Consider the following 23,063-nt stretch of genomic DNA (forward strand, 5'->3'; position numbering starts at 1 on the left):
GAGGGTTGAAAACCACTGCATTAGAGCATTACAGTCTAACGTCTCAGGACAGGGCAATTTGGCCCGGGAGTGGAGATGGACAGAGCAATTGCCTATCATTTGTAGAGCCCTGAACTGAAAACTGAGGATGATTCAAAGATAAATACATAGCCGAGAAAGCTAATGTTTGCTTAGTTTTCAACATACAAAAACGCATTAAAAAAAAAAAAGAAAGAAGGAATCCTACATGGAGAAGATCTGAAAGAAAACACTAATGGAAAAGAAAAAGAAAAACAGGACCCCAGTGTTCCAAATGATAATACTTCATCCTGGATGTATCAGGTCACTGGGCAATGGGTTATTTGTTTTTGCCTGCTCAGCTCCTTCCTCAGGAGGGATGCTATAAAAATACTTATTTGGAGTGATATCAAAGGAACTTTCAGTTCTTGACTCTGATTAACTATATAAGAAGCATTTCTGAAATTTCCTTCCCCCCCTCATTGTCAGAGGCGGGATATGTGGGCATTTTCCCTAAGACACTGATAGATAAAGTCATATGGTCTGAAATTTTAATAACCTGTGGTATTTATTATCAAATGGAAAAAAAGAGGGTTGTGGTGTTTTTTTCAAACTGGCTGAATTTTCTTCAGGGAATTGTCTAGTTTTTATTCTTGACAAATAGTTCAAAGACCATGAGTTTGTGTGAAATCATGGTAACAATCATAAAGCAACCGATTTATAGAGCGTAAGAGCAAGCCTTTAAGACAGAAGCCAAAGGTGTACCAAGCAGATTGATGCTAGTTTCCTATTCAGTAGGAGCTGAGAAGAAATCCCACCCTAACTTCATCTACTAAATCTACCAAGAGGATAGGAATGTGAAGAGCTTTTAACCCCACACCTTACAGTAATCAACCCGAAGATGCTGAAGTCTCCATGATTCAATCCTATTGCTAGTTAGTAGTCATAACTGTGGTTTATTATTTTAGACATTGCCAATTATCCCATGTGGGTTTTGTTTTAGCTTACTAAAATACTTTGAAATAACACCCCTTTCTTCCAGATATGCGGTGACCGTGTACCCTGTACTGAGAAGCAGACTAAAACCCTTTCTTCACTGTTCAGTTCTGCCATGGGAGCACTGTATGATGCTGGCCCTTGGTGATTTTCCTTTTTCATCCTTTCACTTCAAGCTTTTGCAAATTAACTATTATTTTCCTTTTAAACTTTAAAAGATCTCAATAATGCAGTAATGACACATATCCAGTTCATCACCGAACAGTAGAAATCTGGTTAGACGGTGCGGCTGTGTAGTAGAGGCCAGCAGTATAAGGCTATGGGTTCAGTTCTTAGTACTTCACATTCAGATGTGTGGGCCATTGTGATAATGCAGCAATAATAACAATGCAGCTGTACATTCTACATTTTGTTTAGTAATGGAATAAGAATGTGACATCTGCAAGATTATATTACCTAGTTAGCCATTTTAATTTTTGTGAGCGTCCTCTACAATGTTCATACAAGGATGAAACTGCCCAGTGGAGGAATTTCCATTAAACACTGGAGGACTCAGCTTTGATGAATGCACACGAAGAAGCAATTATTATATTAAAGCTGACAAAATCATGTTATTATTACAATGATTTCTGGGACAGGAAGTCGCTTCTGTCTATCAGGTCCCCAGCAGGAAGCAGAACATGGACACAAATGCAATTTGAGGACAGTTTAATTTAAGGATTAAGTGGCAGTGTAGAACATGAGCTCCTAAGATTTCAAGGAGCCCACGCCAGGTTGAAGTGTCTGGAGTGGGGCACAGATGTCACAGCCCAGACACGAACCCTAGTGAAATGGCTACAGCCTGCTGCAGCCAACAGGGAGGTGACCTAACAATGGATAGCTCAGGGAATAAACTCCATCTCTCTCTGCACTTGCTTGCACATCTCCAACTGAGTTTTCTGATTAGTGGAAACCCAAAAGGAAGCGAGAGACCAAATGAGCCTGTCAATTCATCCCCCAAACCCTGCAAATCCTTTAGCATATACAATGAGTGAAGAAAAATTGAATGGATCTGACGTCACCATTTTCATTTAAACCCAACCACTAAAACTCACCTGAATAAGGGGAGCAATTAGTAAACATTTGTGAACTTGAGAAAGGAAGAAACCGTATCAAAATCTTGAAAAAGTTAAATAAACCATCTCAAATTGCATGCCTTATAAGCATTACAGACAACCCAGCCTGTGCTCTCTGTTAAATGCCATGCTCAGAACACATCTACCATCCTGCACCATCCTGCCTGCCATCATGATCCAATGGCGTTCATAGCCCTCTGTCTGGGGAGACAAGGGAGATGATCAGAGTTTTGGCTTTGAAGAAGGTTTTAATCCACGCGTCATCTTTTATTATCTCAATTTTCTATCACATTATTGTCAAAGCTCCAAATTCTTGCTAGCATCAAAAGTTCTAGAAAAACCAGGTTTTAGACCTCATGATTTCATTGCCCTTCTAACTGCCTACCACACAGCGACACCTTCCACTACATGGCATTTTCTTTTTGCCTACGAACTTCACAGGGCCCTTTATTCCGATGCTCTGGGTATAAATAAGTGATTTTCTTTTGTCAATTAAAGCTCCTAACTTTGGTTAATTGCACTGGAGTTAGCCCCGGGTCTCAGATTATAAACACATTCACTTTTCAAGACATGTTGAAAGTTTCACTTCTCCAGCCAACACACACTGATCATATAATACCCACCAGACTCTGTGCTAGATACTTTTACAGGCTGAGAAATCAGTTCTTACCAAAATTAACACTGGCTTTCCACAGCACCGAGTCAGTAATTATCCCAAAGGTGGGCAAAAGTGTGTTTAATAACAGTCCTAGAGACAGCTAAGGACATCGGCTGACAAGCGGTCATGATCCTGTCCCCTGGCAGCCGGCGGCAGCCCCTTCCCTAATTTTATCCAGCTTGTTCTGAGATTGGATATGATATGGGATCGGAAAATGAGCCCGAATCCTCTCAGCTCTGGTCCAGGAGACAGCCAGTCAAGTGCTCTGCTGCCTTTCCCTCTCAGGAAAGCCCCCTGCTTTGAAATGCCAGCCCCTGAGAAAACAGCCTTGCCTCAAATAGATCAAATAGGAATTTGTCCCTGCAGGGTTTTTTTTTTCCCTCTTATTCTGAGCTTGGGAAGGACACTTTTTATGCCTGGTCCTGCCTGAAATAGCACATAGCAATCTCTTGTTCTCAGAGACAAGGCAAGCAAGCTGGCATAGGGTCTCCCTCTCGTGCTGTGCAAATGTCAGCTTTGCATTAAGAAAAGAAACCTATTATACAATGCATCATACAGTGAGGTTTGCCAAAAGGGGGAGAAAAGGGAAAAAAAAGGGGGGTATAACTGGTTTTCTACACGCACGTTTTAATGATTTTGGAAAACTGTCAACCTGGATCAAAAAAAAAAAAAGTTTAAATCTGACAGTTTCCCACTAAGGCCATAATGCGAAGCCTGGAGATAATTAAATTTCAAGAAACTTTCTATTTTCTTGGTAAGTCCAATGAATAGGAAACTTTATTTCACTAAAACCCTAAACCTTCATGATGCTTATTCACACAGGCTTTTGGGGGAGGCTTTTTTTTTCAAGTAGCCACTGAGGGCGTGTACTTGGGCACACGTACCCATGTACCCATTATAAATGACAGCTTTGAAGAGTCAGGGCTTCTGAGCATGAAACACACTTAGGGACATCACAGAAGGGAGGAGCAGGGAAGAATCTCCCAACAGGGAGAGGCAGCACTCCCCTTCTCAGCAAATCAATCTGGGCCTTGCAAAGGATCTCCACTCTATTTCTTAGCAACCCTCGTAAACATTGTACGACATCCAATACCAGAGATTTTCACCATGTTAATCTCTGAGTACTCGATTCAATTAAAGATTAGGCTTCTCAATTGTAGTTTTAGTACACAGCAGGCTGCTAAATTATGATTCTCAGTGGCTAAGTGTGCTTGCATCAGCACAACGCCAGGAATGAGCATGAATCATTTATTTCCATTGCTATGACTGCTCTTCTCCGAGGCGCTGCTCTCTGAGTTCGTGGGCTTCGGAGTTCATTGGAATTCGACGGCTAACACACAGCTTGGAGACCTCATTTATGAAAATTCCTTTAAACCTTTCACCACTTTGACAAATCCAGTCCAAGTTCACTGAGCCAATTCAAAAGTAGCTCTCAGCCTTTTTATAGGTTTTCAATTACACTAGCGCAGCACCCCAGAGCCACGGGGTTTGAAGAAGTGCAAGTGAGTTGTAGAGAGACATGGATTCTTTTTAAAGGGCCTCGGATGAAAGCAGCGCTCCCCAGATTGGAGCCAGCGGGTGGAAGCTGTGTCCATCTTGAACTCTCCGTGTCCTACTGACGTGGCCATCAGATAACTTAAACATGGCTAATGTTTAGTTATTTACCATATGGCATATGGGATGACTTGTCTAACTTTTAGGAATTTACTCGGCAAAAATAAATATTGGCATATTACTTCACGCTCCAGTTGCCCTAGATAGAGTTTTCTTTATTTAAATTGCTCAAAATGTTGTCTGAATTCATTAATCGTCCTAATACACAGCATGGAACAGCAGGATTTACTTTTCCTGTGTGGGTCTGGGAACATAATTTCAGGCAGGTCAAGGGGCCCTCTAGAGTGAATGTTGCAGAGTGTTTGTTTACATTGTGAAGAAGTGTCTTTGCCAAGGCGCCTTCTTATTGGCTTAATAAAGAGCTGAATGGCCAATAACTAGGCAGAAGAAGGTTAGGTAGGACTTGCAGGAACAGAGAGGACTCTGGGAAGAAGAAGGGCAGAGTCACCAGTCAGACTGAGAGGAAACAGGAGATACAAGATGAAAGGCAGATAATAGCATGGGGCAGAATGTAGATCAATATACATAGTTAATTCAAGTTGTAAAAGCGAGTTGAGACAAGCCTAAGTTAAGGTCGGGCTTTCACAGTTAATAAGAAGCTTCTGTTTGGTTATTTGTGAGCTGATGGCCCAAAGAAAAACCTCCTACAGGTGAGGATGCCAAATGTTGGTCAAACTGAGGTTAGGCCTAATTCTGTTTTTGATTTCAGCACTTTTCCTCTACACTTATTTATTTGTGTGTGTGTATGTGTGTGCACATGCACATGCATGCATGCGTGTGTGTATGGACATGTGCCACAGCCCTCATGTGCCACAACACTGAGGTCTCAGCTGTGTAGAGGTCAGGGCATAACTCACAGGAGTCAGTTCTCTCTTTAACCATGTAGCTGATGGGGACGGAACTCAGGTCATCCGGCTTGACAGCCGCCATCTTTATCCACCAAGTCCTCCTGCCGGCTTTCAAGGCCTTCCCCTTATTATTACTAAAGATTAATTTTATTTTTAATTATGTGTGTATATATGTGTGCTCCCGTGTGTGTGTGTGTGTGTGTGTGTGTGTGTGTGTGTGTGTGTGAGAGAGAGAGAGAGAGAGAGAGAGAGAGAGAGAGAGAGAGTTGAATGCAGGTGTCTCTAGAAGCCAGCAGGTGTCTCTCGAAGTACAGCAGGCTCAGTACCCAGCTGTGCAACTTCTGGAAATGGAGTGGCAGGAGGTTGTGAACTGCTGGGTACTGGGAACCAAACTGGTGTTCTCTGCAAGCGAAGTATGTGCTTTTAACAGCTGAGCCATCTTTCCAGCCCCTCAACCACCCTTTAAATAGGCTCGTGGTAACCATATTCTTTTTCCTATTTTCAAGGGTTTAGGCTACTTTAGATGAACCACCGGTATCATCTCCCGTTTCCAAAACTGATTTTGTTTTTTACAAATGGGATTGGTACGGTTTACGAGAGTGGCAATCTTTTAGATGTGGTTGAATGGATTGTTTTAAGTGACAGTTTTCACTGAGGATAGAGTAGACACGCAAAAACAGGCTCTTAACCGTTTCGAAGCACATGCAGACATTTAAATACTGCATATGCAAAGGCAATTGCACTCAGGATGTAAATCTCCCATCTTCTCAGGGGGAGGAGAGCCAACTGGAAATCACCCGCAAACAGAGCTCATGATGACTCTAACAGCTCTCGGCTGCAGCCTGCCTTTTCCTTGTGTATCAACGCTCTGTGTGTCAATGGGCTTTTGGTAACCTCGGTAAGAGGTCTGTCTAGGGGATGACTCTTTGGGTTTGGCCCATCCTCCTGTTTGTTTCCTCCTGGAAAGAGTATTCCGGTTTAACGTAGAGTTCTTGGCATACGAGAATGAAATCAAAGATAAGCAGCAAATGCGTAGGCTCAGTACCAGCTGTGCAACTTCTCGCTTTCTGGCTGTGGAGGTTTCCAGTGTGACCCAAATGGGGCTCTGTGACTCTGGACAGAGGTAAGGGGTGGGAACTAGAGGTTGTGAATGTGGTTTGCTAAGTGTGGACAGGTTAACCTCCACATAACAAACCCTTCAGACCCTAGGCTTGCAAATACCATCCTTCATTCATTTCCCACCTTCTGAGTGCCCATGGCATACTACAGCAGGAACGCTGTAGCTACACTACATCCTATATCATGAATAAGAACGATGGCAAAGCTTCCTTCCTTATTCTCTGACCTGATTCATGAAGCAAACAAAGCCACCGGCATCTCCGGTCCAGGCAAGAACTGAGCTTTATGCTAAGTGCTGACTGAGTCAGATGAAGAAAACTTGGTGAATCTGGTGTCCAAGTCTGTAGTCCGGTTTGGGGCCACAAGCAGCTGGCGAGCATTGGAAATGTAGCTTGTCTGGGTTCAGTATAAAATGCACATCAAATTTCCATGACTTAGTGTGCAAAAAATAAGAAGAATGTGAGGTATCTGGTTAATGATTTAGAACACGTGGAAACGTTACGGCTGTAGATGCACTGGATTAAGGAAGACATTATTAAAACCAGCGTCACATGTTCGCTTTTCCTTATAGTATGCCTACTAGGAAACGTGAAATCACCTATTTGTTTTGCATTCATGGGATTTTTACCTTTTCTGTCTGTAAAGGGACATTCTAGAGAGGTTCTGGGAGGCTGTCTTGGGAACAGGCCTGCAACAGGGAGAAGTACCCATGGTAAGAAGAGTAGACAGAGAGAGACAGGCAATGTCACTGCTTTCTGAGTTAGTCTGTCTGCTGCATTCATTTACAGCACAGGGAGCCAGAGAAGAAAATCCAAGATAATAACATCTCCAGTAAATTAGGAGCAGCTTGTGGTTTAAAGGGAACAATTCTCTACTGGGGGCCAGACCAACTGGTTAACCCCATCTTCACCCCATCTGAGGTTAATTCTTTTGGCCACTCTGACCGTCCCATCTGCAAAAAGGAGACTGATCCACTCCTCTGTCTGCATGCTCTCTCCTTACCCCCGTTTCTGTAAACAAAATCTCTGGAGGAGACAGTGGATTGTGACTACAGTTCTGAAACACCAAAGAGCAGAGAAACTTTTGTAGAAAATTCTTTATGCTTCTGTGCTCATTAACCCTAATGCTCATTTAAATAGCTGAGCCCCTCCTGTACAGCGCAAGTACCACAAACTCAGCGTCCATATCTGTCTGCACACTGATGTGACTGTAGCTTGGAGGACAAAGGCTAACCAACAACAGGCCTCAAATTCATATCTTCAGGTGGGTCACCAGGAGAACCGATGGTCATTTTTGTTGCTGAGGATCTACTTGGCAAAATTTTCCATGTGTGAATTGCACCTGGTAGTGAGAGTTCACATTGAGATGACCAAACCAGGAAAGTCACCCCTAATGATGCTAAATGCCCACTGTGTGAGCAAGGGACAACTGAAGAAGAATGAGCTGAGTCCTTCCAGAGCCTACTGTGCTGCCTGAGTCTGTGCTTGGGTCACCGGAAGAGGCTTCTGCAGTAGAAGCAGCCACTTAAACGACTTTCCACAGTAAAGGTTGAGGGAGGCTCCAATTTCCATAGCTCAGCGTTGACTCTACAGTAGGAGGCAGAGCACACAGAGGCATCCTGAAGTAGTGGACAATGCAATTCTGACTTTAATTGCATTTTACCATATGCTTGCTGGAGATCTTAAGTTCTGCCCATTTACCTCATTTACCATAGCTTAAAAGAGTTTGTGGCGCAGGTCTTAGAGAGCTGGGTAGCTATGAAACACTTTCCAAAAAACGCTGGGAAGTGACAAATACAAAATAAATGGTTATGTGTGATATTTGGCAAACATCCAACTATCATCTTTCTTCTGGGTCAGTTTTTAAACTTTCTAAATAGCATACAGGGTCCATGGAGTCAAGGAAAATCAACAGGAAGTAGGATACAGGTATGTTTGCACATCTCCTTTTTCTCAAAGCTCCTTGACTCTAAAGAGAACCTTAGATGAAAAAAACAGGTCAAGCAGCATTGAGCTCTGTGGCTTGCAGTGTCTGGTTCCTTCTGGAAATGTAGAAAGTGGGTGTGAATGGCATACAGAACCAAGCCTTTCTTGTCTGCTCCAGAAAACAAAGCAGTATAAACACTAGGAACAACAAGCCCTCAAAAAGGAACTGGCGTTTTCAAGGTAGAAATCATTGTGATCTGAGGTAAAGTGCTGGAATCATTCCTATCTGGGTATTGGTTTTCCATTAACGAATTTGTCAATGGATGGGGTGAATGTGCTAGGATGTTTTAACCCTTTTTTAAAAGATTTATTTTTATTTGTGTATGGGAGGGGTACATGTGAGATTGCAGTTGCCTGTGGGGGCCAGAAGGGGGCGCTAAATACCCTGGAGCTGGACTTAACATTGTGAGCCACCCAGTATGGGTGGTGTGAGCTGAACTAGGGTCCCCTGCAAGATCACAGAGCTCTTACCACAGATTACCACTGGTCATCTCTCTAGCACCACGTTTTACTTTCCAGAGGCAGTCATTTAACCTTAAAATAGCACTAAAAACATAATGTGTAATGAAATGGGAGATTCAAGTCCAGGCTTGTTTTGATTAGTCAGCCACCTAGGCGAATTCTCCCGGCCACCTAGGCCACCACTAGGAAGACGTTTGCAGGGAAATTCTCCACTGTAGCTTTCTCAGTTTTTGTTTCCTCGCCTGAAATGAAAGACTTCATTCATGGGTTTGCTGTGAGAATTAAATAACCAAGTAACTAGAAGGTATCTAGCAAGCACCTAGTGCAGACCACCACAGACCTACAAATGTAGCCCCTAGCTATCCTCCTTTGCTGTAGGAGCAATGATTCTTCTGAGCTCCAGGCCATAGATGTTAGTCCAGCAATTTCCATTGGGTTGCTTCATTTTCAGGCTCTATCTTAATGTAGTCATTAGGGACTAATTAAAAGCCAATCATGAAAAAAAAAACTTTTGATAAACTATCTAAACAACAACTTCAAAGACAATCTGACGTCGTGCCTAACATTCTGAGCTACGCTTGTGAGAATCAAGTTCAAGGAAACCAGATAAACCCTAAGAGAAAATAACCTCTAAAAACATCTCTAAAGTTGAAAGATTCAGGATGCATGCGGTGTGAACAGCCATTAGGCTAAAGCAGAGGGGTCTTGTTCTTCAGCCATATGTGGGGAAGACTCGCATGCATACAGAAGACTATATGGGAAGGTAAAGTGTGATTCAGGGGACATATGAGGAGAGTAGACACCAGCGGATTCTCAAGAAAAAAATAATGGAGTTGAGTCTGAAAGGATAATAGATGCAGTAATACTGTCTCTATTATTGCATCAAGAATATGCAAAAAAGGATGCGATCATATCCCACTGAGGCAAGAGTTCATGTAAAAGCCAGAAGGTGCCTTAAAGTGATGCAGATCAGTCAATACAAACACATCTTTCCTTCTCCTCTCTTGCACCCTCAGAAGGCAAAGCCCTCACCACAAGACCTTAGGACCCAAGGTTCACAGCCTGGGGACTTCTCCCCAGGGCGGTGACAAGGTTGTGAATGTCTCTATCGGCTATATCAACCGCTCCAGAAAGAGAACCTGTGGCTGTGGAGAGAACGGACTAGAACGGAGACTGGAGGCATCATCTTCAGGAGCCTCATATAGTGAAGCATCAGTGGTTTTCAAGGAGAAATAAAGATTCGAAATTGGGGCAGAAGGCTCCTGTGTGTGACTAGGGGGAAAGGGACACGAAGAAGTTAGCCCTAGTTCTCAGGTTTGGAGCCGAGGGATGTCGTGAGCAGGCATGGTTTTCAGAAAAGACAGACAGAATGGGTGCCTGCTATGTGCCCTTCTACAGCACCCACTTTCTCTTCTTTTTGGTATTTTCTTCTTAAGCCAGTCTTAGCACCATGCAAGACAGGGACTCTGACCCGGAGCGCTCGAATTACCCTGTTTGTCCCTGCCCACTTGAGTAGGCGAAGGTTTTCACTTGGTTTCTGTTACTTACAAAAAAGCATGATATCTAAGAATTCCTATTTCAAAAAAAGTAAAGTTATTTTTTAATGAGTTATGGATTAGAAGAAAGAGGGAAAAAAAAACCCTTATGTCACCGTGACAGGAGTGCCTCAAAACGTTTCAGTCCACAAAAGGCACTTAGGGATTTTATGGCCAACTCTACCCTGAATAATGAAAAGCCAGACCAGACTGCTTTAGAAAATGTTACTGCACCAGATAATGGCACGTTCACTCATTCAATTAACATTTATTGAGTATCTTCAGGGTTCTTAGGCTTGGGCAATAAAACAAGAAAATACTATAAAAGTGTACGCTGGGGTTTAAGTTGGTCCATCCAAGGCTCGTCCACAAAGCATGGCTGTATGTGCTGTTCAGACTAATTGCGTGAAGTCACCAAAGCCAGGTGTTCTGTCTGGTCCAACAGCTGCCTTTGATAGTAAGGACACCACCTGAATTTCAGTCTGGCTACCTATAAATGAGGCAGATGAAGCAGCGATTTGAATATGTCTACAGGAGAAAGACAGAACAGATGTGTTTCGAATTCCATTCCTTTCTAGTAAAATGTCCGCTAACATTTGTGAAGGAATCCAGACGAGGCGTTGTGCAAGCCCGCCTTTTTTTCTCTTTGCTTTCCATGAGAAAACCCTACTACTCTGTGGGTTTAGCTTTCATTAATGCACCTATGGTTCACTGTAAGTATGTCTCACTTGCTGCTTCCTGCCTACTTCATGGTGGCCAAGCCCAAATCAACTGTCAAGTGTTCTTCTGCAGTGGGCGTTTGATGATTCTGCTACCCTTGACTAGCCCCGCTGCTAGTGATGATGTTCCTGAGGATGCATTTATCGGCTCCCTATTGCATGTCACCTTAGGGAGGCTGGAAAGCAATGCTTCTGGGTCGGGAACAAGCAAGGCACCCTGGTTAGGCCAAAGGGATCTGCTATGCCAGATTCAAGGCCGGAGATTGGATCCTTTCTCCAGACACCTAGAATTGCTCTGGCCATCCTGAACAATGTCCCACTGACTTCCTTGGAACCTCTTAAGAGAGCCTAGAATGTTGGTTTTCTGATGCTTTCCCTATAGACACTTGTTTATCCACAGCAGTCCAGGGAAACACGAACCTAAGTGACAGCTATAACACACATAGCAGACTCTAGCTTAATAAAGTACTTTTGCCTCCATGCTGCCTCCTTTAATAAACCTTTCTGGGACTAATGTTTTCCTTCACCCACAAATGACTCATTTATGGATTTCTTCATTTCTCATAAGAGCACAATCCTCCTTCCAGACTCCTAAGCTTTTCTCAATTGCAGGGTGATTTTGACCCTGTGCTCCTGCCAGCCATATTATCAGCAATCTGGAGCCTCCTGGATAGATCCCTTGCCTCCCATATTCCGTAAACACCCTTCACCTCCTTCCAGCCATATCCTGCTGATTCTGCCACCAGTGCGCCTGGCCCCCCAGTCTGCCATCCTAGAAGAGCAGGAGTACATTCTTTATCACCATGGCGCCGTTCTTCTGAGATAATGAAGCAGTGGGCAATTCTCACCTTACACGCTGAGTGCGCCATAACCATGCAAGTTCTATGGTTCTGTTTCATGAGGTAGTCCTCAGTAGAATGTCCCTTCTAGAAGCAAGTATACTCAACTCACACGTCTCAGATTTACTTTTCAAAAAGTTATGATTTTTTTTTTAGTCCCTTCCCAGCTCAGGTGTTGTCTTTCTAAACCCCTCAAATCTGGGGTGAACTCTGAACTTGATAGGCCAGTGAGAGAGTAGCGACTGTGACATGAACAGACACTCAGCACCTGCTTCTGCACTGGTGGCTGCTCAACTGTTCCCTTCACTGGTCTTTGAATAGGGTTTGGGTGCTGTGTAACAAAAGGGAGGGGCATGTCCCAGTTCACCCGTGCATTTTGATAAGAGCCCGACAACAGGCAGATAAGCAGTCAAGACGATCCAAGATCAAAGGTCACTCTCCCAGCTGACTAATGATACCATCTATGGAAGCCCAAACTGGACGAGCAGAACCTAGACCAAACTGCTGACCAACAGAACCATGAACTTTAGTAGGTGTTTTAAGCAACTAAATTATGGAGTCAATGGGTAACTGGTGTGTTTACTTTCCTCATAGTCCTTCACAGTTATTATTTAGCTCCTGGGCTCTCAATTCTAACATGGCTTCTTTCAGGTTCTGCATCGTTATTTAAAAATTTCGGTATGCTATTCTCTTGCTTTTAATTTTCTTATGAGGAAATGTGTGTGTGTGTGTGTGTGTTTATGCGTTTGTGATTTATTTTGTTTTCGTTATGTGCATGTGTCTCTGTGAATGGGTGCCATGTGTATGCAAATGCTAGCAGAGGCCAGAAGGGGGCACTGAATACTTGGGAGCTGGAGTTAAATTGCGAGTCACCTGGAAAGGGTGCTGAGAACAGCACTCAGTGCTCTTAACCCCTGAACCATCTCTCTGACCCGTTTATAATTTTATATTCTACACACACCCAAAATGAATATATAATAACTGTTTAAGAGTCAACTAGAACTTTTACAGGGTCCAGGCATCAATGAACAATCACTCTTTTTGGTCACTAATTTTATTTTTGGTTCTGATTATTTTTCTTAAATCTAGTTCTGATTTGGAAGCTCTAGCTAGCCTAGAAATTATTATGTATCCCAGGTGACCCTTGACTTTGTAGTTATTCTCCCGCCCCTACTTCTCAAGTGTTAGACTTGCAAGTTTAAGTCACTCTGTCCACCTATGATCATTACTTTCGAAGGCTTAATAAAAGAATTAAATTTCCAACCATAAAATAGAAAGTCTATTATTGTATTGGAAAATAATACATAGTATATATCTAAGAAACAAAATAGGTATCCATTTCAGGAATTTTTACTTTGCAAGTGAATTTACATATCAAAAAGCAAAAGTAAACAAGTAAATGTGGGTTCACTTTGCATAGAAGCAGTTATTTGATTTCCACCGCACATTATTTGTCTCTGAAGACGCATATTTCTCCTATGGGATTCGCATCTGTAACCTGAAAGATTGCCAAACTCTAGGCTTTTACTCTAAGAGTGTCACTGAGCCTCTTGTGGCTCTTCAATTAAGATTTTGCATTTTAAAGAGGAAAGTCCCCTGTGTTGTTTCTAATGATGCACCTGCTACTTGGGAGATTTCTTCTTCTCATAAGAAACAACTTAAATCTGGCAAGAAACATGGCTCCAGGCTTTCTCTGATCATATCAAAGAGCATTTGTAGGTTTTAGATGTTTTTGTGGGTTTCCCTCCTCCCGGGCGCAGTGAAGTCCCTCCAAGTCCTCCCCAAACAACAGTGCTCGCGGATTTTTTTGGCTTCTACTCTCTGTTTCCACAGTACACCTGCACTGCACAGCTGTCTGGACTCAGCAGAGCTATGACACGGCCCAGAAAACTCCACTCACTTCAGTCACTTCCGTTCAGACGTGGACAAATAGAACACATCACATTAGCAAATGCAGTATCGTCTCAGATCATTCAAACCTTGTAAACTCTCTACATGAAAGGCTTCGAGACAAAAAGCTTATGTTCGAATGGATAAACGCTCTCATGCAAGCCTCCGTTTTTAATGAATTACTGTCATTAATGGTGTTCTTGACCCTTCAATAAGCACAATCATCATCTTTCCTGATTCTAGACCTAGGAGTGCATGTGCATTTGATTACGGTCGATCCTCAGCTAACACTCCCTTAGAAAGAGACTTCTGTGATCATTCCCAAAAATGTCACACATTCTTCCATTAGTTGTAAGGACAGTTTACAGGTGTCTCCCGGCACTTTGCTATGCAGAAAGTAATTTAATATCACGGCACATCAGAATGAGCCAATAGACATGGCCTCCCAGGTGTGCACGCATTAGCATACTGTCTTCCCACATCTCGCTCTCTTGACTTTTAAATTTTTCAATATGTACAAATGAAATACAGGTTTGAATCTATTCCCAGCTGAGATGTCTGCTTCGTAATGAGAAATAGGCTTTCTGCCTGTTTGCAGATTCAACACCGAAATGATGCCTGACCATAATGTGTTTAGAGCTGACACCTCGGAGAACTGACATCCGCACAACTGTAATCCTCCTAAACCTCCCCAGATAGCCCCTTATTTCATTTTGCAAACTGTACCCTGGCAGGGCTCCACAGCACGTTGTGTGTGGCGAGGCTGTCCTGCGGCGGCGGTTCTTTCTTCTTAGGGGCTCTTTGATGGACACTTGTCAGTAACAACCAAGAGGAGTGGGGCCCCACCTTCAGCAAGTGAAAAAAAAAAGCAGGGCACGGACAGCAATGCTTCCTTAATTAACTTTCCCAAGGAAAGCAATGTTCCCACAGGAAAAAACAACACGTTTCCACCCTCCTAGCGGCCCATTGGAAATGAGCAACAATGCAGTTGCCTTTTTGTCTCCTGAAGACTTTCTTTTGCTGCAAGCAGTAGCGTGTTCCTCAAAGAATGCTAGTATTTCCTGTGGAAACTGTATGGCTGCCAGAACTGGCTCGGAATATTCCCCCTTTTCTTTTCGTAAAAATGAAATAAACAAAACGTGGCATTTGACAATAGCCAACACTGGCTTCATCCCCACTTACCACCTGCAGACGAAAGTCACCACCACCGAGAGGGTCGGGAAAGAAACCTTCCCTAGGACATGGACAAGCCCGGGACTCCGGACAGCGCCGGGAGGAGGAGCCGAGGCTGGACGGGGCAGCCTGGGTGCCGGAGGCTGAGGGGCCGGGGTCTCCCCTCGGGCAGCGACACCACTCGGAATCCCCTTCACGTTTGTTATTGTTCTAGTTACTAGTGTGGCTATCACTATGCCTTCGCTCCTCCTTGAGAGCTCCTAGGAGCCTTGGCACAGCCCATCCCCGCCTCCGGGACCATCGGAGGTAGCCGCAAGCGTAACGCCGGCGCAAGGGCCAATGAAAAGAACAATTCCCTGCACGGGAGCCAAGGACCGCGAGGCGGGAGCGACTTGGGTCCCCCGGGGTGAAGGCGTCTGGGTGACCCCAGCGAATCTACCCCAGTGACTCTCGGCAGCGGCACCGCGCGGCCCGGGGTAGAAGGGACCCGAGGCACAAAGGGGGCCCCGGGACCGGGGAACCCTCAGGGTATCGCCTGGGTGCAAAGTTGCATGGGCTCATCCGCCGCTGCCCGGGTGCCTCTCCTCCCCGCAGCGCCCGCGGGGGACCTGGACTCACCGGAGCACGGAAGGACGGCGGGAAGGATGGACGGACAGACGGCGAGAGCGGCGGGCGCAGAAGACCCGGCGGGCGGCGGAGGCGCTGCCGCGGCCCCGCTACGTCACAATGCGGCCGGGCGGCCGGCGCCGCTCCCCGGGCCCCCCAACGGGCGCGCGCGGGCGGGGACACCCCGGGCAGCGGGGCGCCGAGCCCAGGGACGCGACCACCACGCGGGGCCGCCCGCCCGCTCGACAGTGACTGTCCCTCTGTGTCCCGGCCCGGCCCACGCCCCTCGCCAGCAGCCGCCTTCCCGGGTGTCCCCGGCCGGCGAACCTGCTGCCTCTGCTTACCTCGCGCGTTCACCTCCACCGCCTTGGCTCTTCCTCGCAGGCTCTCTCCTCTCGTCCCCTCCTACTTTTGGCCCCCTCTTTCCACTTTCTCCCCCGCCTCCCCTCTGGCTTCGCTGTCGTACCCTTCCCCCGTCCCCCCACACACACCCCCCCGCCTCGCTTCTCCCCTCTCTTTCTTCCTTGGAAATGAAATCTCCCCTCACCGCGATCCATGAATCAACCGCTGTCACCTCATTGGTCCCCAAACCATTCCAAGGTTCCAGCATAAAACCGGGAAAAGACACTCTCGGAGAAAAAGGAAGGTGGCCGTGGTCCTGGGAAACTGTTGTGTCTGACAAGCGTTTTGGCAGAGTGTTGTGCCTTGGCACAGCGTCTTCAACCCCAATCTTCCCCTCTCCAAGTCTCGCCCACCCTGGAGGACTTAACCAAGGAGTAAAGGGGCAGGGCTGGGGGCGTTTTACCCAGAATGTTCTGTGCTCCTGAGGGGGTGGTGCTAGAGATTTGGGTCTGAAATGACAGTTAATCCAGCGGTGTTCTATCGTACCCAGGACGCTGTGATAATAGTAACTTTACTCTTAATATTCCTTAAGGTGGGGGCAGCAGGGATGCCGCTAGATGGGGCATCAGTGGTGCTGGCAGCGGTGGGTGCCTGCCTCTTTCCTATTTCCGAAACAAAATCCGGGGAGAGTGGGAGCCTTGATAACAACATTGGCTCTCTCTTGCTCCTTGGAAATCTTGAAACGGTTTTGGACAGATCTCTGTTTCAGGCGGGGGACAAGATTTGGAGACTGTCTGAGCAAAGCCATTGACGACTACGCTCTTGATCCAGTGTATAAGCTGCATGCTTGAGTTTGTCCTGAGAAATATGTGAGGGAGTAAGCTCTGGTTAAGATAGGGTCATCTTGGGCCCCTATCATTCAGTTCTAGAGGGTGGGAGTGGCTCTGAGATCCAGGGAAATGCAGCACTACCTGGGTGCTAGGAATGGAATAGGTGCCAGACTATCCATCACGGGAATAGACTGCTAGAAAGAAGGAAGGGCCTGACTGGTTAAAAACTGGTACCCTGAGTAATTGAATGACTGCTGGGATCCATAAGGCGATTTTTTTTGTTTTTGATAACCAGAGCAATCCTTGTCCTGCACCCTGCTGGAATCATGCCCGGAAATCCTAGCACAAATGAAGGCCACCCCCAGAAATGACAGCCTCAGATGGTAGCAGAAGACAGCTCACGTCCTTTCATTCCATTTCCTACTCAAAGACTACATTTCTTCCCTAGGTTTTCACCCAACAACCAAGCACATATCACGCAGTTCTGCCCTGTGTTTATATGTAGCTTATCACATATAAGTACACACATGGAGCGTGGCTTCACAGTTTTAAAAATACATGTTTTCCCTGGGTAGAAAATATGAAATCAGATGATATCATATGCCACTAAAAATACTTTAAAAATATTGGGTTTAATTTTCTCACATCTGTTTAAAATAAAACGTCTTTTTCCTGGTGTGAAGTCTGAGAAGAGCACATTTCTCCTCTCTCCAGCAGATATGGGTGGGGTTACTGTTTTTTTTTTTTCTGGCTTGGTGGTATACGGGGTAGAAATGCTGATTCCTGCCCTCCTGAATTCACTGAATCCCTTTCTTGAAAAAGAAAAATCAGATTTGAATTTATTAAAATCAATTATTAGACTTATCAGTAGATGTCTCTTCCATTTGCCCCAAACATCCTATAATTCTAGCATTGAGTCAGATGTTTACATGAGTCAACAAGGAGAGGCTGGATTTTGTTGTATTACAGAAAATGGATTGCCTAGGGAGAAGAGGTTTTCCTGGCCACAGCAGCCAGCATGCCACAGTGTAAGGCAGAAACCTTTGGGATGTGTCTTCGGCTATTTACCCTACTTTTTTTTTTTTCAAAGTTCTTTTGTTATTTTTTTTCTGCTCCCAACATGTTTTTGATTACATACTCACCATTGTTTCCATGTGATTATTTTTACGCTGTGATTTAAATCTAGGCTTGTATACACTTTCCCACATAGACTGTGTGTTTGCTTTTGTTTGGACTGTTTGTTGGTTTGCTTCTCCTCTACAAACCCTTGCCAAATCCAAACCACAAATTGATCCACCAAAGTGTGGCTGTAATGAAGTAGTTCAGTTCAAACAGCTGCTAGATTTTAGATTGGGTGGCAGGAATGCTGGCTTCCTCAGCATAATGTTGACTTCTTCCCCCCACCAAACTAACCAGCTGATGCTTAGTCTTTCTAACTGCTCATTACTGACATCCAGTCTCTGACCATCAGTATCCTAGTAAAGCTGACTGGCTGCTGCATGTCGAACCAAGAGTGCCTCATTAGCCACAGCCCACAGACCGTTTGTGCCTCTTAACTTACCCTCTACCTAGGCCTGCCATGGCACTGGGTGTGCTCCACTTTGTGCTCGTGTATTTTTGCTTCTTATGCGTTTCTTATCCCTGCCATTCGATTGTCACTTCCCGCCGCAAATGACAGCAAGCTCCTATTACTCACATTTGGATCCTCAGCACTGAGCACATTTTTATACCCGGAGTTAGCTACTGAAAATAATTAGTGAAGAAGTGTATTTCGCTGTAGATCATCTGCCAGAGAGCTGCCATGTAACCGCTCGTTCAGTGATCACAATTAAACATCTGCCTCCTCTTTCCTTTCGCCCAGTTTCCATAATCTATCTTTATTGGTCTATGAGGATTGGATAAAACTACCACGATCCAGCTAGTGATCAAACAGAAAAGTGTTTTCTATTTTTAAGTGCAGATTTTATTAATAAAACATTCAGCTTTGCAGTGAAGGCTTTTCTTGAGAGAGTGAGTCTGGCTCATTGAAGAGAGGTCTATTTGAGGTCGTCTCTGATTTCTGCTTGGGAACTATAATTTGCTTGCATTGGGCTACTTTTTTTTATTCTGGAGCCAAGTTTGCCTCATTTGTTTGGCTCACAGCATGTTTGATCCTAAATTATTTACATCAGGAATCTGATGATAACATCTCATGCAAATGTGTGTGCCTATCAGTCAAGATAGGTTAGGTTGTGCTGCGGTAATGAACAACCACACACATCACCACCCTGAGCTCCCACAGATTAGTTTAAAGAATGTATTTCTTGTTCTCATTATACTGCAATCTCAGATCGGCTGCGTTTCTGTTTCACAACTGACTTTGGTTACTCCAACAGGGGAAGGCAATCTCTAGCATCTCACGCTAGAAATTAAGTGGCCAATCTCGGACATCTCTGCTCACAACTCACTGAACACCACCAGCCGTGCGGCTCCACCAGATGCCAAGAGGATAAAGGAGCACAGTCCTGCAGTTCATCCACCACCCCGGCTAAATAACACTGCAAGGAATTGTGAACACGCTGCCCATGTTGTCAAGCCACAAGGAAGAATTTCAAAAATGTATTCTATAGTTAACATTGATTTCTGAAGTAGCTGTAGAAGCAAAAGTAGGGAAAAATGTGACTTTCTCAAATGCTCAGAGACACAATTCTTGAGCATTCTTTTTTCCCCCCTCAGAGAAAGGAAATGGTGTTATGTAGTTTTATGCTAAGTTGTAGGACATGCTCATTTTTCTTTATATCTTCTTTCCCCTCGTTCTTTCTTTTTTATCCCACCATTTCTTTGTGTGCCCAAACAAAGCCTGAAAGGGATTTGACACCCATCACCTTGCTTGTCTCTAAGGCTGATTCTCTCCTCATTCCTTTTCAAGTTGGTTTTTTTCCCCCAATTTCCCATTTCTTACCTTCACATTTCGGCTGTTGGCTTCATCATAGCACCTGGATTAAAGCTCTAACTGGGTGTCTTAGTGTCTTGTCCTGGGACTGTGATAAAATATCCTGCTACAAGTAATTCAATGGAGAAAGGGTTCACAGTTCAAGGGTTCAGCCCATCAAGGCAGGGAATTCAAGGAAGAGGGAAGGAGACAGCAAATCCTAGCATCCACAATCAGGAAACAGAAAGTAATAATGAACGCACCCAGCTCTCCCCCACCCCATTCTTCTTACTCTGCATGCATGGTCATTCCTATATAAAGGCCAGAGGAGTACCCTGGATGCTTTCCTCTACTTCCCCTACCAGTATTCTGTGAAACAAGACCTTTTCACTGAAATTGAAGTTTACTGTTTGGTCTAGGCTAGTGTCCAGAAAGCTCCCGGATCTGTCTCTATTCTCCAAAACACTGGATCTACAGACACAGATGCCTGACTTTTATGTGAGTGCTGGGGGTGATTTGAAACCAGGTCCTTTTGCTTTCGCAGCAAATGTTAACCCTTGCCTATCTCCCCATCGCCCGTCACCATTTACAGGCCAAGACCCAAGCCCAGCAAATGGTGCTGCCCACTTGTAGTTGGGTCTTTCTACCTAAATAATCCAACCAAATCCCCCACAGAAATGCCTGACGACTAAATAACCCCTTACACTGTCTGTCCCCTCCTCCTTGTGCTATACATAAAACGCACGCTGAGTTTCCAGGCTGTGTAGTAGGTTCCCTCTGCCAGAATAGTCACCGCCTACCCCATCCTACCCCAGCTTTTCTCTATGCATCTCGGTCATTTCTTCAGCATCAGGTTATTGGTAATTCCCAGTCCTATCAAGCTGACAGTTGATACTACTCATCACAAAGCCATGCCTTGACAACTTGACAATGAAATCCGTCACCTTAAACCATCACTTTTCACTCCGTGTCCCCAGTCTCATGTCCATCTCCTAGGGCAAGAATGTATTCAATCCAGTTTCAAATGTCCCCCTAGCCTAACAGTTCCAACAATGTTTAAGGCTTAAGGCTCATGTCTCAACTGAGACTCAAGACAAATCTTTTAACTGTGAGCTCATATAAAATATAAAATAAGCTACATACTTTCAATATACAAAGAATAAATGTCACTCTTCTGAAAGAGAAGGACTGGAGCATAGAAAGGAATGACAGGACCAAAGCAAGACCAAAAAAAAAAAAAAATCCATCAGAAAAAAATACCGAATCCTACTGTTCCATGTCTGGCATTTGGGACTCATGAGGAAATTGTCCAATAGCTCAGGTAGCCCTGCCCTGCCTCTCAGTCTCTGCAACCTGTAGCACATATAACCTCTCTCTTAGGCAAGTTCCATCCCAATGCTTGCAGCTATCCTGGACCTCAGGGGTCCAGGAATCTCTACTATCCTAGGCCCCATTGTAATTTAGACTTCACCTTCAGTTTTACACAATAGGTTCTCAGGGCATCTTTGAAAGGGGTTCCAAAGTACAGTTCCTTGTACACTATCTGGCTTTGACTGCCCTTTAAAATTCTAGAGCAGGCCTCTGTTACCCTGAATCTTGAATCTTTCCTGCCTGCAAAACCAGCATCGTGTAGATAATACCTCCCTGGACCACACCTGTGCTGACCCCAGGGAAATACTTTCCTGGGTCTTTTCAAAGCAGGGGATCCCCTACCGCTTAAGGTTTTTTTCTCTCAAATGAATTTGGATCTTCATAAGGTGGAGCCTCTAATGGGTTGAATTTTGTTTTCAGGACAGTCTTCCTATTGCGCAAGTGCAGCACAGAACATTTCTCTTCAGGGGTCCTGATGTCTTTAACTGTTTCAGATGCTTTCTCAGCAATTTCCTCTGCTAGACAAATGAAATCCATTACGTTTACATTTAACTTCACTTGTGCTAATCAGGATATGGCAGAACGAAACCAGATTCTTGGCTAAGATATCCCAAAGATGGCCCTCCTCCCTCCTCTCTCCTACATGGATTGGTCCTGGGAAACAGACTAGGGCAACTTGGGGGTGAAGAAGAGATCTGAAGCTGAAGAAAGGACCGAGACACATAGAGAAAAGCTCGGGTAGGATGGGGTAAGCTGTGATTACTTTGGTAGAGGGAACCAACTATATAACTTAGAAACTCAGCATGCATGTTATCTATAGCACGTGGAGAAGGGGCCAGTTAGTCTCCGTGAGATGTCTCTGTGGGGACCAGTCGCAGTCTGTAAAGATCTGGGAGGTGGAAGCTATGGTCCATTGTTTCTACATACGATGGCCAATGGCTTTTAATACTTGGGTCAGAGGAGGACTTTTCATCGCTTTGAGTCTCACTCGGGGAAGGCTTTGGCATTTCCATCTGTCTGAAGAACCAGGGTCTTTGACCCAGTTGTACTCATCTCAACTATACACTGTCACTGAGGACTTCATCTGACGTCCGCATCTCCCAATTCTTCACCTCTGAGATCTCATGAGACAGGCCTCTATTGTCTGTACATCCCTCATCTTCCAAGTTCCCATCAGAAGGGACCATTAGGCTCCACAGTATTCAAGGGCCTTTTCTAGCCCAAAGCTTCAAACTTGTCCACATTCCTCCTACGAACCAGTTCCAAGTGCTTAAGGAAAACCCACATGGTCAGGTCTATGACAGCAGTGGTCCCAGTACCAATTTTCTTCATTTCTTTGCCTATGGCTGTAATAAAATACCGTGACAAAATGAGCATGAGGAAGGAGGATGTGTTGTGGCACACAATTCCAAAGGAAGTCAAAACGGCAGGTTCCTGAAGCAGCTGCTCACACCACGTCTTTTATCAGGAAGCCAATAGGGAAGCTTTCTGAAGAAGCGTTCTCCTTTTTATAATTTTAGAAACTTAAGCCCAGGAAATGATGTCACTTGGTTTTAGTGAGTGTCCTCATATCTCAATTACCCTAACCAACGTGATCCCTCACAGGGCTTGCCTGAAGGCTTGTCTCCAAGGTGAGTTAGATCATGGCAAGTTGATTATGAGCAGTAACCCCCTCAATCAGGAAGGAAGGATGAAACCCAAATTTGGCTGTTTGGTTGCATCATTTTAGAGAATAAGCAATAAGAAGTTTGATAGAGAGTTTTATAGACTGTTAATCTGATCCTCTTGGATTATTTGAGGACTACAATTAGTCATATTACTCTGTTTTGTCCAATCAGATAAGGTGACCTTTTTGAGAGGGGTAATATTTTTAAATGGAGGCAATTAAACTGAGCAAAATTGAATTGGATGGATTAAAGACAGCTTGAGGTAAAGAGGATATACACAAGAGATTGAAGTTAATTTGTAGTATTTTTGAGCTACATGGGGCCAGTTGACATCTCTCTTTTTTCAAGGGGACCACTAACACTGATTGTCTTTAACAGATTACTTA

At 44.6% G+C, this 23,063-nt stretch overlaps 1 protein-coding gene across 5 annotated transcripts in view; it reads right to left on the reverse strand.

The window, feature by feature from the left end:
- Positions 1-16,241, reverse strand: part of Sncaip (synuclein alpha interacting protein) — a 145,618-nt gene extending 129,377 nt beyond the window's left edge. For 2 of the 5 annotated variants that reach the window (XM_087896059.1, XM_087896055.1), the window contains exon 1: positions 15,569-15,641. The gene's annotated coding sequence lies outside the window, so the exon portion shown is untranslated. Of the gene's footprint in view, positions 1-14,959; positions 15,225-15,568; positions 15,642-15,900; positions 15,977-16,103 lie in introns of those variants that run through there. The other 3 variants (XM_087896056.1, XM_087896057.1, XM_087896058.1) reach the window with 3 other exon arrangements.
- Between the last annotated feature and the right edge of the window lie 6,822 nt (positions 16,242-23,063).

This window comes from Myodes glareolus, chromosome 13 (genome assembly GCF_982192425.1).
Source record: "Myodes glareolus chromosome 13, mMyoGla1.1, whole genome shotgun sequence".
NCBI lineage: Eukaryota > Metazoa > Chordata > Mammalia > Rodentia > Cricetidae > Myodes > Myodes glareolus.